The sequence below is a fragment of the Rhipicephalus microplus genome, unplaced genomic scaffold (genome assembly GCF_043290135.1).
Source record: "Rhipicephalus microplus isolate Deutch F79 unplaced genomic scaffold, USDA_Rmic scaffold_433, whole genome shotgun sequence".
Classification (NCBI taxonomy): Eukaryota; Metazoa; Arthropoda; class Arachnida; order Ixodida; family Ixodidae; genus Rhipicephalus; species Rhipicephalus microplus.
Window position 1 is genome coordinate 77,290 of NW_027464997.1, and position 5,211 is coordinate 82,500.

Consider the following 5,211-nt stretch of genomic DNA (forward strand, 5'->3'; position numbering starts at 1 on the left):
GGGTTTGCGACGCCGACGCAAAAGTGGGAACCGCCGCTCGGATGTTCGCCGTTTTTGGCAGAGTGAGTGCTGGCACTCCGGCGAAGCGAAAGAGCGTGAATGCGCCCACGAAAGTAGCGTATTTGGACGTGCTTGACGGCGACCGCCGCAGGAGTACGAAAAACCACGTCAGCCGGGGCGAGCGACCCACGGCGGTCTGGGTGCTTATCGCTGCTATTATAGGGGCACCCCGGCAGACGCAGAAAGAAAAAAAAAAATGGGGACATGGCGTGCGTCACCGTGCGGCTTCGCAGCGTTGCCGAAGTCGCCGAGCCCTTCGACTGAGCCGAACGGCGGACAGGGAACGTTGGTCGGCCGTTCTAACCTGTCGGTGCCACGCCGAGACGTCGTTAAGGAAAACCGCGTCGTGGGCCTCTACGACGCCGTCGAGTCGTTGTACGTTTGGTGTCCAGCGTGTCGGCGGCGAGTAGCGGACACGTCGTTCACGACTTCGGTCTTTCGCAGTCGACGCGAACTTGCGGAGAGTCGTGGTGCCTCACGTTTTCGGCAGAAACCGCGGCGGAATTTTCCCGTGCGTGCGCGCACGACCTCGGTGCTGTGCCGTCAGCGTAGTGTTGCACAAACTCGTGGCCTACCCAAGGTGCGGTACGTTTGCGGCCGTATCCTCGGTGGGAATTTCGTGAGTAGGGTCGCAAATTCTACGACCTCGGCGGGTTTGAGAGCGACGTAGACTTGTGGCACGCTCAACATGCCACACGTTTCGGGGCACACCCGCGGTGAAATTTTCTCGAGTACGCTCGTATTAGGGCCCAAGGAGGTCTGGGTACTTATCGCTGCTATTATGTGGGGGTTCTCGTGAGCGGCGTACGCGAAAGCGACCGGGTGTCTGATATGCGGCGGGCTTCGGCCTCGTCAAGCGTGTCCTCGGGTCTGCTCCAGGGGAATCCACGGCAGTCGTCTGCAGCCTCATCCGCTTGATGCGTTAGGGGCTGGTTGTCGGACGGTGCCGTTTTACCACGATATCGAGGTGTGTTCCGTGTCGTCCTCGGGCGATTCAGATGCGAAAGCGCCGAAGACGCGGGCGTGACCCGTCGTCTGGCGGCTTTGCAGTCTCGGCTCCGTTGCTAGTTCCGGCCGGTCCACCGACAGTGCAGCGGGCTTGGGCAACCCGCACGGCGCGACCGAGTCGATGCAACGAAAAAGAGCGAGCATGAACGTGCTTCTTGCCGCACGGCTCCCACTCGTCTTTCGGGAAGGTTGTGCCGTAGCGAGCTCGAACGCCGTCATCTCGGAGTGCAAAATAAGCGTGTTGGGGCGCCTGAAGGTGGCCTCCGCCGCACACAGACTGCGTCCGGCCCGCCGAGGGCGAGGACGGACGCGCAGTCGAACGATTACCTGGTTGATCCTGCCAGTAATCATATGCTTGTCTCAAAGATTAAGCCATGCATGTCTAAGTACATGCCGAAATAAGGCGAAACCGCGAATGGCTCATTAAATCAGTTATGGTTCCTTAGATCGTTTCTTCCTACTTGGATAACTGTGGCAATTCTAGAGCTAATACATGCAGTGAGCCTGGAGCCCTTTGGGTAACGGGTGCTTTTATTAGACCAAGATCGATCGGGTTTCGGCCCGTATTGTGTGGTGACTCTGGATAACTTTGTGCTGATCGCATGGCCACGAGCCGGCGACGTTTCTTTCAAGTGTCTGCCTTATCAACTTTCGATGGTAGGTTACTTGCTTACCATGGTTGTTACGGGTAACGGAGAATCAGGGTTCGATTCCGGAGAGGGAGCCTGAGAAACGGCTACCACATCCAAGGAAGGCAGCAGGCGCGCAAATTACCCACTCCCGGCACGGGGAGGTAGTGACGAAAAATAACAATACGGGACTCTTTTGAGGCCCCGTAATTGAAATGAGTACACTCTAAATCCTTTAACGAGGATCAATTGGAGGGCAAGTCTGGTGCCAGCAGCCGCGGTAATTCCAGCTCCAATAGCGTATACTAAAGCTGCTGCGGTTAAAAAGCTCGTAGTTGGATCTCAGTTCCAGACGAGTAGTGCATCTACCCGATGCGACGGCTCGGACTGAACATCATGCCGGTTCTTTCTTGGTGCACTTCATTGTGTGCCTCGAGATGGCCGGTGCTTTTACTTTGAAAAAATTAGAGTGCTCAACGCAGGCGAGTCGCCTGAATAAACTTGCATGGAATAATAGAACAAGACCTCGTTTCTGTTCTGTTGGTTTTTGGAATACGAGGTAATGATTAAGAGGGACGGACGGGGGCATTCGTATTGCGGCGCTAGAGGTGAAATTCTTGGACCGTCGCAAGACGAACTACTGCGAAAGCATTTGCCAAGAATGTTTTCATTGATCAAGAACGAAAGTCAGAGGTTCGAAGGCGATCAGATACCGCCCTAGTTCTGACCATAAACGATGCCAACCAGCGATCCGCCTGAGTTACTCAAATGACTCGGCGGGCAGCTTCCGGGAAACCAAAGTATTTGGGTTCCGGGGGAAGTATGGTTGCAAAGCTGAAACTTAAAGGAATTGACGGAAGGGCACCACCAGGAGTGGAGCCTGCGGCTTAATTTGACTCAACACGGGAAAACTTACCCGGCCCGGACACTGGGAGGATTGACAGATTGAGAGCTCTTTCTTGATTCGGTGGATGGTGGTGCATGGCCGTTCTTAGTTGGTGGAGCGATTTGTCTGGTTAATTCCGATAACGAACGAGACTCTAGCCTATTAAATAGGTGCGGGGTTCCCAGCACCTTACAACCTTCTTAGAGGGACAAGCGGCTCCTAGCCGCACGAAACAGAGCAATAACAGGTCTGTGATGCCCTTAGATGTCCGGGGCCGCACGCGCGCTACACTGAAGGAAGCAGCGTGTCTTTATCCCTGTCTGAAAAGACTGGGTAACCCGTGGAACTTCTTTCGTGATTGGGATAGGGGCTTGCAATTGTTCCCCTTGAACGAGGAATTCCCAGTAAGCGCGAGTCATAAGCTCGCGTTGATTACGTCCCTGCCCTTTGTACACACCGCCCGTCGCTACTACCAGATTGAATGATTTAGTGAGGTCTTCGGACCGATGTCCGGCGCGGCCTTTCGGTTGCGCCGGTCTGTTGGAAAGATGACCAAACTTGATCATTTAGAGGAAGTAAAAGTCGTAACAAGGTTTCCGTAGGTGAACCTGCGGAAGGATCATTAACGGATTGTGAAGGGTGAGCGCCTCAGCTGCGTCTGCGCCCGACACTTTCTGCCGCTGACCCCGTTTGGACGCGGGGTCGGCTTTTCCCCACGGGGCTGCCTGAATGTGGAGCGGCACCCCGTGACAAATTGTTGCGCCCAGCGGACGCCAACACCGCGACCTTGGACGGTCGGCCAGGTGGCGGACGCGGGTACAAACGGCGCAACGCACTCATAGGTCGGCTTTCGACCCGCCACTGCACCGTGGCTCGAAGCGCTCGAAATGCGCGACCCGACCGCTGCGGGACCGCCTAGTACTGTAAACAGGAGCGGCGGAGCGCGAACGGCGAGTCGTGGTTACGTCGGTAGAAGGCGAGGCTGCGCGTTCCCGAAACGCCAGCCGAGTGCCCTCCCGACCGTTCGAGCGTGCAAGAACGAGACCCGACAATCGCGCGGCGACTGCCAAGTACGAGAGGAACGGCACAAGCGTCGGCGGTCGGTCAAGGAACTGGCGATGTGACGGGTCCGCTGTGCACCAGTGCATACCGTCCCGCCGTCCGCGGCAAGCGCCTCCGCGTCCTCGGGTGACGGAGGCTGCCGGTCGGTTCTTGCAGGCGAGGGATCTCGCTGGCACCGGTTCGCGTTGACGCGCGGCCGGTCATGGCACGGCGATGCGACGGCCGAGGTGCGCAGTACTCGATGGAGGAACCGCACGCTCCGATGACCGTCCCGCCCTCCGCGGCGTATGCGTACCGACCGTAATGGTTGCAGCAGCGCCGGCCGGCTTTTGAATTCGCCACACGAAACACGGTGCGAGATCGCGGTTAGGGGAGCGTCGACGTTGCCAGGCGTTTTGCTTGCTGCCGAGGGAAAGGCGGCACGGCCACGTCGCGCTCGTCGCGATTAGCGGGTCTGCGCGCTTTGGGAAGGTGCCGCAACGACTTGCCGAAAGAGGAAGCACGGAAGAACGAGGGACTTGGACGTCCCGACAATTGAACGCACTTGCGGCCAGGCCCTTGCTGGCTTCGTTCTTCCGCCTCGAGTAGGCTCGTACGCGGCTCCGGCGCCGAAAGTGGTCCTTGGCACCGACTTCGGTGGACGTGGGAAGTGCCGCGCAAGTACGGCGCGCCTGGCTCCACCTGTTGGCTAAAGTAGGCAGCCGGATCGGCATTTTGGTGTGCGGTGGCAAACCGTGGATGCGAAAAAAGCTTGTGCGATTTCGTGGAACAAAAAGCGGGGGTCCCCCTTTTTATGCGGAGGAGACCGACCCGCCCGCCGTGGTGAACCGCGACGCCACGGTAAAAACGGGAGAGGCTTGTCGATGGGACCGTGCATCCCGCGCTCCACGGAGGCCGGGAGGCGGCCGCCCGAGGAAATGTGTAGCCGTCGAGGCCCGCATCTGCGTGCACTCTTATCCAAATGGGTGTACCGCAGGCATTTTCTGGTTAGGCGGGCCAATGAGAGCGAGCACACAACGATACCTACGGGTCCGGCTTGGAGAACCGGCTTCGACGCCTCCCGAGTATTTATAGAGGGGTGGACCACGAAAGCACTCGCAAGTAGCGGAAGCGAAACGCCGTCCGAAACACACCGTTTGCTCGATTTGCGGCAGCCGAAAAAGGCGCGGCAGAGTTTTGGAGTCCAAGCGTGCGCTGAAAAGCGCCCTTCTTGGCCACTGTTTGGCCGAGTGCCAGAAACGTTTGGTTTTGACTGTACGGAATTGAACAAACACTTTTTCACGACTCTAAGCGGTGGATCACTCGGTTCTCGGGTCGATGAAGAACGCAGCCAGCTGCGAGACTTGGTGTGAATTGCAGGACACACTGAGCACTGATTCTTTGAACGCACATTGCGGCCTTGGGTCTTCCCTTGGCTTCGTCTGTCTGAGGGTCGGATCACATATCAAGAGAGCCTTCGGCGCACAAGGGAACGTGAGCCGTCGACTCGTTTTGACCGCGTCGGCAACACGGACAGCACGCTGAACACCTCACAGCGAGCGCCAACAGCGGCCACTCAAGGGCGAG

At 57.8% G+C, this 5,211-nt stretch overlaps 2 non-coding genes across 2 annotated transcripts; both read left to right on the forward strand.

Annotated features, from left to right (window-relative positions):
* The first annotated feature begins 1,392 nt into the window (after positions 1 to 1,392).
* LOC142794475 (small subunit ribosomal RNA) lies at positions 1,393 to 3,208 on the forward strand. Its single transcript, XR_012892373.1, has one exon. It is a non-coding gene; the product is annotated as a small subunit ribosomal RNA (ribosomal RNA).
* A 1,719-nt stretch (positions 3,209 to 4,927) lies between these two features.
* Positions 4,928 to 5,080, forward strand: LOC142794483 (5.8S ribosomal RNA). Its single transcript, XR_012892380.1, has one exon. It is a non-coding gene; the product is annotated as a 5.8S ribosomal RNA (ribosomal RNA).
* Positions 5,081 to 5,211: the final 131 nt, after the last annotated feature.